The sequence below is a fragment of the Balaenoptera ricei genome, chromosome 2, assembly GCF_028023285.1.
Source record: "Balaenoptera ricei isolate mBalRic1 chromosome 2, mBalRic1.hap2, whole genome shotgun sequence".
Lineage (NCBI taxonomy): Eukaryota > Metazoa > Chordata > Mammalia > Artiodactyla > Balaenopteridae > Balaenoptera > Balaenoptera ricei.
Window position 1 is genome coordinate 29,907,617 of NC_082640.1, and position 12,017 is coordinate 29,919,633.

General features: G+C 43.1%; 1 protein-coding gene and 1 non-coding gene across 7 annotated transcripts in view; one reads left to right on the top strand and one right to left on the bottom strand.

The window, feature by feature from the left end:
• DIP2C (disco interacting protein 2 homolog C) overlaps positions 1 to 12,017 on the top strand; it is a 369,992-nt gene that overhangs the window by 154,217 nt on the left and 203,758 nt on the right. The window lies entirely within an intron of this gene.
• Positions 1,485 to 1,588, bottom strand: LOC132360979 (U6 spliceosomal RNA). The gene has a single exon (XR_009501296.1). It is a non-coding gene; the product is annotated as a U6 spliceosomal RNA (small nuclear RNA).

The window sequence follows — 12,017 nt, forward strand, 5'->3', positions numbered from 1 at the left end:
CAAATGTCCCATCTGGCGGGGGATCTTGATAGTGGAGGATGTTGATGGTGGGGCAGGTTGTGCATGTATGGGGGCAGGGGATACATGGGGAATCTCTTTACCTTCCTCTCGATTTTCCTGTGAACCTAAAACTCTTTAAAAATAAAGCTTATTTAAAAGAAAAAAAGATAATAGTAAAGGCTGTGTGAGGGAAGTGGCCTGTGGTGTTGTGTGTCCAGGATTTCCCTGTTAATATACATATAGCCAAATTACTCAAAACGTAACTGTGACATTAGCTAAATCACTGAGAAGTTAATCACAGAATCAATGATTAACTCCAGAACTGGCAGGATGCAGAGATCACCTTGCTCTGACTTCTCATCTTACGGGTAGTGACTCCAGCATTGTGATCAGGAATGCAGCCAGAGTGGCACAGATGGAATTAGACCTGGGATGGTTTTGCTCAGGGTTTGCAGGGTGATGTTTTTAACCTGTTTTTCTTTAGTTTAATGAGCTGATCCATTCTTTGGCACCAGAAGCAGCACAGCTGCTTCATAGAGCTGTCTTTGACATAGAGAGTCAGAAACCAAAGGCTGTTATGTACAGTCTTCCCCCAAAGCAGAATCACGATAAAGAATCCTCACGTTCAGCATCTTTGCTTAAATGTGAGATTGTGGGACTCATGAGTGCAGTGTCACCACTGGTACATTAATTAGGTTTGTCTGTAGGTAAGTAAACCTCATTTTGCGCTGCCTGGAGTCAGACTCAGTGGCTTTAAAGAGCCAGTGCTTTAACTTTACATTTATGTATATGTATATTCACCTGTAGTTGTGAAAATTAAGAAATTTGGGCTCAAAAATTTGTGAAAATGCTAAAGTTCAAACGTTTATGTATTGGTATATCACAGTGCATGTGTGGAAATATTTAGAGCTCCACGATTTAAACACTGTTCTTGATTTTGTAATATTCAGGTGTAGCATTCTCAATTAACAGGTGTCAGAAGGCTTAAATTTTGAGGGATATCTAAATTCACTGAATTTAAAGTTTTTCACTTAAAACGTTATCACAACTAAATGTAGCCAACAGTTTATGCCCTATGGATATTTATTGATTAAATGACATAGACAACACACTTTATTTTTTTTAATTTTATTTATTTTATTGATGTATAGTTGATTTACAATGCTGTGCCAGTCTCTTGCTGTACAGCAAAGTGACTCAGTTATACACATTCTTTTTTTATATTCCTTTCCATTACGGCTTATCACAGGATACTGAAGATAGTTTCCTGTGCTATGCAGTAGGACCTTGTTGTTTATTCATTCTAAATGTAATAGTTTGCATCTGCCAACCTCAGACTCCCAGTCCATCCCTCTCCCCCCCTCACCCTTAGCAACCACAAGTCTGTTCTCTATGTCTGTGAGTCTGTTTCTGTTTTGTACATAGGTTCATTTGTGCCATATTTAGATTCCACATATAAGTGATATTATATGGTATTTGTCTTTAAAAATATGGAATGCTTCACGAATTTGAGTGTCATCCTTGAGGGGCCATGCTAATCTTCTCTGTATCGTTCCAATTTTAGTATTTGTGCTGCCGAAGTGAACACTCACTTTAATACACAGATGTAGGCAGTATATTAACAAACCTTGGAAGTACGGTCAGTGCTTAAGATCTGTTATCTTTTCAGATCATCTATATTATCTGAAAAGGCAAAATTTTAAAAAGCTAAAAGGTTTTGTAATTTTCCAGTTTTCTACTTATTTGCGCAGAAGTGGAAGTTCTGTGGCTAATAGTTGATGGCAGCAGAACAGAAAGATAACAAAGTTTTGGGGTGTTGATAGCCCCAGGCTTTGAGCATAGAGGGAGGGTGCCAGGAAATGTGCAGGGCCAAGTGGTGGAGAGCAGAGAAAATGATGTGATGGACATCAGGAAGGCCCATGGGCCTCATAGTCCAGTTAGGTTGAAAGAATTCATGTATTTCCCGGAGAGAGACACTGTCTTTTCCCGTAGATACCCAAATTGTTTATAGTTGGGATATGCATCTTTATGTAAGCGTTCTTACACAGAAAGCCGCTGTGGATATGGAAATACTTTTTTTGTGTAATGCCAAAGTCATTTAAAATTCATTTCTGACTTTCTTTTTTCTTCCCCATCCTAAATTAATCTCTAATAAGTCTCTGCATATACATACATGTCTTTAAAATATATAATACACATAATGGCTGGTTGAAGCTCTGTATTACCATTACTTAAAAATTACATTTGGTGTTTCACGTTTACTTCTGATAATCTTTTCAGTATGTCCACGTTTTAAATTTCACAGTGGAATTTACAGCTTCACCCCAGTTAATGATGCTCCCTGATCTATATAAAAACTGTCCACTATCTTAGCTTATTAATTAGCAATCTTGGTTCAGAATCTTTGGATCTACTGAAATTTGACACAGCCTTCTAAATTTTGTTGCATGACTTTTTTGTTTTAGTACTATTCATTAATTCAAGTATTTTTCAGGGTGTAAGTAAAGTGAATTGTACCAGGAAGCGGTGAGCATGTCCTTGGTTATTCATGAGCTTGCATTATGGGGAAAAGCATCATTTTTCTCTGAATTAAGCTTCATGTTTTCTCTGTTACGCCAAGACTAGATCAAGGTTTTTGTGGAAGAAGCAGCTGTTTAAAGTACCTTGTCACCCTCAGCATTTGCGCATCTGTATGTCGGTTTCCCTGGTGTCAGCATCGACCGCTTCCCTCTGCAGCGTCAGAAGCAGGAGCATGACTTCTAACCACATGGTGCATTTGTAACTGGATGCACGCGGGGAAGGAGTGTTACAGACAGTAAGAGACCGTGTCTGTCCTCCCTGTACTCAACTCACAGTCATGTTGGTGGGAGGTAGATTTCAGCCCAGTTTCGATGATGAAGGTGACGGATTGGGCCCTGAGAGAGGCTGTGCCACTGTCCTGCCTAAATGGCACCTCCTCTGGGACCTGTGGTGGGAATGTGGTCAGAGCGGCTTATCCGTCTGTCACATCTTCCCGCAGGAACGGAGGCCCTGCTGGACGAATCGGTGACTGAGTGAGTGGGTTTGTGAGCCTGGAAAGTTCAGAAGTGGGACAGGCTTATGCTTTGCCTATTTATTGGCTTCGGTCCAGCCTGGGCTCTTGCTCCAGTTGGCCTCCCATGCACGGCCTTATCCACAGTGTGCTCCCTGTGGCCACCACACAGTAGCAGTCCTGGGACATCATCCTCTGTGGGCCCCCTCAGAACCCAGGGGCAGCAGTGGGGAGGCTGAGTGCCAGCCTGAGGACCAGCCCAGACCCTATGGCCAGGAGAACGTCAGGCACTGGTTAGCTCAGGCCTGGGCTACCTGAGCCAACCACCATGGCAGGGGCTGCAGGGGGAGGATGGATATCAAAGAAGAATTGGCCTGTTATCAGCAAACAGATGGAAGTGGGTACTGGATGGGCAACTTGTAAAGTTCATGCTAGTTCCATATGCAGAACCCAGGCTTGCAGATCTGACGTAGGAATTCCCATACTGTTGAAGTGGGTTAAATAGTGAAGTGGACTTTAGACATGCTTGGAGTGGGTTAATGTAAAACAATCCTTCTCACTTCCTTCTAACAGTAAAACTGTTTACTTAGAGAGTCAGAGGAGATGAGGAATGGGCTACTGGGATTGTTGTCCGAGGGGAAGAGACCTGTTATTGCACCGTGGAGGAACTTTCATCACACCAGCTCTGGGGGCCTCTCCTGCCTCCCCTGTCCCATGAGGCAGTGACAGTTGCCCCATTGGTACATTCCCAACTTACTGGACGCTTAGGTTTAGTTTTCCACCAAACTCAGTTCTCGAGGGGACAGAGCCTCTTGTGGACAGAGGAAGTGCCATGAAATCAGTGCTGCAGACCCGCACGCTCGTCTAGGAGCAGAGGGCCGTGCTGCTACGAGTCTGCACTGGCTTTAGTGTCAAAGGGAAAGTGCTGCCTCGATAGAACAGTGTTAGTTCCTTAGTCACTTCTCCACGACTCAGCTGGGCAGCGTTCTTGGGCACTCGGAGCTGGAGCTGATGGGAGAACCATCGTTTCCTGCTCAGTTAGGGCCCCGAGCCTGTCCCAGTGCTGCAGCCCATTATAAGACCACACATGGTTCCGAGGGGGAGCCTGATTCTGGAGACTGGTGCTTCTCCTAAGTTAGAGGGGAAGGTGGATGTTAATGTTTCCTTTATCCGTAAAATTCCCTCACACCTCACGCACCCGGCCAGCCATACTCAGTGAAGCTCTGGCAGTCTCTCTGTGTTGTTTGAAGTGTGAACTTCACGTGGAGGTGGAAGAATAGGTGTAGGATTTCACTGACATAATATATTTCTTTCCAGTAGAATTGCACTGAAGAGGCTCCCAGATTTCCTCTGACTCTTTGATGGCACCTAAGTGTTGCCTGACCCTCTGGCTTGCTGCTGATATCAACAAGTGACATTTTATAGCAGCACAAATAGGGGTGCCTTGAGATAAATTCAGTGTAACATAGGCGTGTTTGTAAAAGAAAGGGGCCATCTTTCGGCTACTGACACGTTTGCTTGGAGTATTGATTTTGTTCCAACTCTGATGGAAAATGATGAACGGCGTCCAGTTTAATCTTTCAAAAATTCATTAGAAGTCGTTCACAGTTTGCTTTGTCTGCTTGTTTTTTTCCCCTCATGATCTGAGTATAATGAGGAATTCCTTTTGTCATCATCACCAACAAGAAACTCGTATTGTGCAAGTCCTTGGGCGCTGTGGTGAGAGCAGGTGCCAGTGCCCTGTCCTCAGGGAGCTCTCAGACCAGGTGTGACAAGTGTGGGCAGGTTCGTGTGGTGGGAGGAAGCTTCAGGGGAGAAAAAATCCACAGATCCTGTGACTCCTCTCAACCCCTCTTCCTTTTGTTTGTTTTTCATTTACTGTCTCTGAAATGGGGAAGCACTTTACAATCGAGGGAGCAGCCTAGTTTAATTAGCGTATTTTTACCTTGGTGGTAGGTAATGTAATTTGCCTTGGATTAGATTTGATGAATACAGTAGGTACTCAGAGAGGGAGGGGGAGGTGTTCCAGGGAAAGAGAATGGGCTTGGCAAGGTGGGGACTTGTGCGTGGAATAAAGAGCCGTAGGGATGGGGGTGGGAAGGGGCTTTAGCGCCAGGCTGCAGCGTGGAGACCGCATGGACTGGGTGGGGCGGCGGAGTCCAGCATTAGAATGTTTCCATGGAGTCAGGCATCCACAGGTGTTCGTCCCACCAGACCTGAATTTCTGCATTCCTTTCTTAAAATCCCCAAGGTGAGGAAAAAGCTCTGGCGCAGGTGAGTTGTTATATCCAACAGCCATCTCTGGAAAGAGTCTAGACAGCTCTTTCAGGTTGGTGATGGCCTTGGACCTGGGAGTTGGGTCCCTGTTGAGCCTTGTGTCCCTGCGTGGGCACCAGGCAAAGCAGGACGGATGAAGGATTCTGGGCTCAGTGCAGATCACCTGCAAAGCAAGCTTGTCAGGAAAGGCTTGATGCCACATCACCCTGCAGTACCCTCAGGGGGTCCTGTGTGAATCTAGGCTGACTCCATGTCATCCTCAGACTTCTGAAATGTGGGGGGTTAAGTGTGGTTCTGTATTATGCATAGGGTGACGACATGTACACCTGCTTACTCAAGGACCCATGGTGCTCGCTGCTGCGGGTCATTCCAGGAAAGGTTGTTTCCATGCACCAGTGGATGTACTTCCCATCGACAGCAAGTAGTCAGTGACCCAGGGTTCCTTTTTTTGTATAAGTTGCCAAGAAAACCCCTAAAGCCATAGTTGCTGCCTCTTGGAGGAACTGCCCTTCTCTGGTGTGTCTATTGCTTCTGCTGCTTCTGTTTCTCTTATCTTGAGATACTGAGTTAGTATAATATCATTCATATTAACTTCAAATCTGAATTTGCTTCTGATTTTTAAAGAACAGGTACATCGATAAGCTTGTGTTGCTGTTTAACTGGAAAGCCAGGGTGTGCTGATGTATCTGGCAGGATGTGACAAACAGAGTGACCAAGAATTCGCGTCCTATTTCTTGGGTTGGCTTTTCCCAATCTACAGGTGTGGGGTGAGGGCGACAGCCTGCTCGCCACCTGATACTCTGTGCTCCTTGAAGAGGAAGGACTTTGAGCCGAAGCATGATTAGTAATGTGTGCCGATTCTAAGTAGGGACAAGGGACAGCTACTGAGTGATTCAGCTGGCACTTTCACACACAGGAAATAGTCCAATGTTTAAAAATTCCTCCATGTGTGGTTGTCAGTAAAATGGGCAAAATAATGTGTACTCACTGATTTCCAAAGAAAGAGGGTCTGTAGGAAGGTTATTAAACGTGAAAGACTTTCTCTAACCTCTCCTATGTTTGTGGTCGAATCCTGACATCACCAGTGGGGCTGGGGAACACCCCCCTCACCGTCACCCTCACCCTCACGTACCTTCTCACACTGTTGTTCCATAACAGTGGGGAGTAGGGCGTGGGGTGGGTGGGAAGCGCCACCAGCATTTAGGATAAACACCCAGTTTCCTGTGGACCTTATGAGTACAAGCTATTCCACTGGGTGAGGGATTCCCTACAATGTATCCCCCCAACCCAAATCAAAGGAATCTAGTTTTGAGCATAAACAGGTTCCTAATGTCATAGCTTTTACAGCTGAACCCTACTGTGGGGCTGTTAGTTCTGTCTTAGTCCACCATTAGCAGATCCAGGAGCTTCTTGTGTTGATGGTGAATGTTTACCATCGTGTGTAAAGAAGGGAGTGAACCTTTATGTATATACAGAAATCAGATGAGAAATGATTGCTGTGTGATCCCTGCAGGGGTGCTTACAGCTTTTTTGAGGGCTAAATTCTTATTTTTAGATATCCTGACATCTTTTAGAGCTGCCTTCACTTACTAAAAATCAGCATAAGTATGAAAATCAGTCTTGGAGTAGAAAGGGATATACTTCAACTGAGTAATAACTATGCATATGTTAAAAATATCAGCTAAAAATTACTCGAAGTGTTAACCATGAATGGATACAAAATGCAAGCTGGAAGAGTTATTCTTTCAGTATCAAAATTTTAAAAGGTTTTTGTGACACTTTTAACTATGGACAAATTACTATTAAAACTCAGCTGCATTTATAACATTTTAAATAACTAATTGCATTACATTATTTGTTAACTTTTCCTGAGGCATTTTGCATAGTTACGTAATTAATGTTTATCTCTTTGCCAGAATTCTGTTCATTTTTTTTTAGATCAGAAACCTAAAATGAAATGTTTCCTTTCCATTAAATTGTTATTGAACTATGTAACTATCAATTTGTGAATGTGAGAACAAGATTATCTTGTCTCTTTTGGGATAATTCTTGCTTAATAGTGATAATGCTAAATGTTAAAATTATAGAACAGCTTATTTCTTTGGAAATTAGTATTTGCATGCTTGCCAGGTGAGAAATGTTGAAAATGTGGACATGAAGAAATTAAATTGCATTCATTTTGTATAGAAAGAAGACGTTAAAAACCCCTTTTGCCTTTTGCCACCACTGTGTTTGCTTAGGTACAGAAATGAGGTTGTTGTAGGCACTTAGAATCTTATCTTTCACTTCCACAGTACTAAGCAAGCATAGTCTCCTAATTCCAATACTCAGACTCCTGATTATCAGATCCAGGGGAATAGATGATAATATACGTGAGCGTTGGCGTTTGATATGTGGGAGTCCTAACCACACACAGGCTGCTGGAGTGGGAGCCACTGGGCCACCAGGGCCTGGAATATGCGTGGTTGGGAGCAATGAAGACAAGAAAAGAAAATGCTGGCGAGAAAGCAGCAGCAGTGCCCATGAGGGTTGGAGTCTGGGACCCTTAAGAATGAGGGGGAAGCAGACACCTCTGGGCTAATCCCTGGGGCCTATCCCTGGAAGAAGCCATGGTCTGGAAGGACCGGGATAGCTGCTCTGGGTGGTCTGAGCTCAGCCCTCCCAGCTTGAGAACTCTCTTGGCAACAGCTGCCCCGGAGGCAGGCTGTGAAGATTCAGTGGACAGAGATGGAAAGATGCTGAGAACAGGGCTGATGCTCTCACGACTGCTGGGTGCCAGCAAGTGGGAAACACTTCACCAGCTCGGCTTCCTGAACTGAGCTGCAGGTCTGCTGCTTAAACACTCTGAGCACATCATGGAAACCCAGATTTCGTGCGCAGCAGTGGTGAAGGGGACACTCCCTCCTGGTCGGAATGTCTGAGTAGAATAAAGCGTAAGGAAACGGTGTAGTTCGTCATTGTGAGCAGGTGTCCATGGTGGGATCGAATAGACATCTCTCAGAGCCAGTGAGACAAGCGGGACCTTTTCTCACTCTGGTGTGGATGACATTCATGCTGTTCCTGCCCATATGCGGACAAGAGGAGGCGTCACTGGGAGCTGGTTCATTTTCCTGTTTTCTGATTGGAAATTCATGGTTTAAGTTCAGCTGGCATCAGAGTCTTTACATCGTTGAGCTTGGAAGCTTTTCAAACACTCACTGTATGAGCAGGGATCGTCTGCATCCTGTAGCCTCCACAATGGGTAGCCGGGGTGTGAGGTCCTGTCTTCACCATTAGTGTTTGCAAATGCCTGTCTCTTTGCATAAAAGTTTGTTTTTCTTGAAGGTTCCAGTTAGATCCTTTTACTTAATGAAATACTTAAAACTGTCATGAAAATGAATCTGCCAGCCACCCTGAGTGAACGTGGGTGGGTTTTGTTTGTTTTCCTGTGGTGAATATTTTACTAGTGTAAATACTTGCATGAATGCTGAACACTGGGGATGGTGTCATCTTTCTGCTCATTCCCTCTTGGTTATAGTTAATGACTTCCACTTGGAGGGTGTGTCAGGCACGGTGAAGGGTGAGGATTACCGGCCACACTGAAGAGTAACCTTTGGTTCAAACCCTGCACAGGTGTCTGTCGCTTTTGAGTAAAATTAAGTGGAGATTTCCATTCTCAAGGGAAACATACACAAACACACAACAGAAGTAACTTTAAAAAACAAACCTTTTAGTTTATGTGAGGTCCAGCAAATTTAGCTTGCAAAGTTTAACCTTTTTTTCCTAGAAGCCATTATTAATTCAGTGGCTTTTTTTCTAGAATTCATTAATTCAGTAGCATAAGGTAAATATATTTCTTTTTCCTGAAACTAATCACAGATTCTAAAACCAGTGACTAAAAATGGAATGTTAATTTAGGTATAGTGCCCCTGAAGGAAAACACCCAACATTGGGTACATGTATTTAGAAAGTGTAGGACTCTTAAAAGTCACGTGCTTTTGACATACACCTTGTTTACTAGTTTTGACCTACATTTGTAAGAACACATATCTTAAGTTGTTTGGATACAACTGCAGATATGTGTGCTCATGTATGTATAAATATTCAGTGTTTTTCTCCCTTTCCTTAAACAAAGAAGACATCAACACTCTTCTATATCAGTATTAATAGTAGAGAGCCATTTTTTCCCTCAAAATTAGAAGTCAGTTTTCAAGAAACCCTTATAATATTTGTGAATTTGGTTTACCTTAATAATATGCCTCTAGGACAAAAACACAGAAACAAACCAAAACCACATATATTTGTGGGCTGCATTTTAAAATTTTCAATACCACATGCCTTAGGAAGGTAAACATTTACGAACAGAAAATGTAAAAGGACCCATTAAGGGCAGTTGGTGAGAAAGCACTGGGGTAAAAAAGCAGTCACTGGGTTACCCTGATGTGTCCAACACTTCAGTGGATGTTGTAAGTGGCTGACTGTACCCTGACTGCAGGGCCTAGGGGAAGCCCAGGAATAATGGTCAGGAATGTCCCTGCTCCTTACCAGGTAGGCAGGACAGACAACAGTCTCAAAGTCGGTGGAAATTTGAATTTAAGTGCCAAGGACTCCGAACAGTGTAGACATGGAAGAGTTCTGCAGATGAGTGAACACTGTTGCACATCCTTAACACTGGGCTTGCACACTGAGTTAAGTGTCATTTCACTTTCAGCTGTGCTTTTCTACCCTGGTCCTTGGCTTGTCTGAATTGCTTTGCTATCCAAGCTAGCTTGCAACATGAGCACATTTTCACATTGTCTTTGCATACTGATTTAAGCTTTGATTACTCATTATTTTTTCTTATTTTAAATGGAAGAGGGTTTTTATTTTCTTATCCTGTGATTCTATGGAGCATATTTTGGAAATATGCATGTTACTTTGTAAAGATTACCTCTAAATACACACGTACTCGAAAATCCAGCAGAGATTGTGGGTTCCAAAAATAAAGCAGAGATCTTCGTTTACAGCGCCTTCCACTTCTAATGACACATCAGTGGGTAGAGGATTGTATACATTATGCTTCATTATTTACCTTTTGAATAGATGTATTATTAATAATTGCCACGTGATCAAAGTTGGGCAAAATGTTTAGAAAGCATAATGTTTCCGTAAGTTAGAAGTTTGTACTGTCATGGTTATTATTATTTAATATTAGGTAGTGGACTCATCAAAACTTTATCACACACATTATATGCCAAGATTGTCCAGATGTTTTATTCCCAGTAGTTCAGGGTAATTTTGACCTTGAAAGTGATTTTGTGCACAGGAAGCCTCAGAGTGTTTGCTGGGGGAATTCCTGTAGCTCATTGGTCTCACAAAAAGAAGTAACCATTATACAAACTTACTCAAAATAACTAGCCTACTACACGTCTTCTAGTATGTTTTTTGCCCTCCTGCCCCCCACCCCCCCAAATCCTTTAACTGCAGGGCTTTTCAGGACAGAGCCATTATTTTAGAAAGCAGGATTTTAAAGTTTATATGTATAAATATTTAAATATACATATTTATACATATAATTATATAATATTTATATAAGTTATATATATTTATATATGTATAATTTGAAGATAAAATGATATAAAAATCCTAGAATATTCTGCATCTTGCAAAACTATAAGAGGGAGATAATATTCAGTCATTTTTATCTTTCTAATAAAATCTTTGTCTCCATTTTATTCCCATTACTTGCCCAGATGGGGCAATTTGTTTAAGAAAGTCACTGGACTCATTAATTTAGGCACCACTTTATGTACATCGTTCAACATGGTTTAAAAGTGAGAATGTAACTGTTATTTAATCTTTCATTCAGCAGTTGTTTAGTGATAGGGGTTGTGTCTGTTTCTGGCACGTAGTAGGATCTGTTGGATGAATGAATGGGAAAATAAAAGTCAGGGTCACTTCCTTGGTGTTTAGGAATTTTGAGTAGGAATGAGTACGAAGCTTATTTAATAAGGGCCAAGTGAAAGCTGTATTTTGTAGCCATTTCAGAGGTGATTCAGTCTTGGACAGTAGCAGTGTGCTCTTCAGATCCTGGATTTCTAGAAGGTCAGAGTGCCCCTTTGATGCAGTGTTCTATCCCCTCTGAGAGAAGAAACAGAGGGCTGTGGTGGCCCCTCATTTCAAAGAGGAAAAAACTAGGCTTACATCACCGTGCCTGTGACAGGCAGTCGCCTGGCCAGCATCTTGGGCTTCCTGAAGCTGCTCGGGGCCCTGCTGGTGGGAAAGGCAGGACAGCTGCAGGGAGCAGAGTGTGAGCCTACCTCTGACCCTGACCGCTGGCTGACCCGGGGCAGGGGGTGGTTTTTGAGGGAAGTGAGTACGTCTACCAGGGTGCTCCTAGTGTGTGGATTTGCGCAGAGGACCTGACCTGGCCCAAATCCCTGTAAACATTTATAGGTGGTCTGTGCTTGCTGAGGGGGTCGCCAGTTTTATTTTCTGGGTCTAAACTTACTCTCTGTGGTGGCCCAGGAACCTTTCTGAGCAGGAGCTGACCAGCTTAGAGTTGGGGTCCATCCACCCCCCTCCAACCATGGTGGTCTTGGGTCCCTAAGCTAGCACTTGGGTCATTATGAAGTTCCTGGGATTAGTGTGTGGATTCTGTAGGGTAACATGAACAGTTTGATGAATGACGACTAGAAGTCCCAGGTGTCCTTTGGAAAAGCCCAGCAGTTCAAAAAGGGACACAGATGTT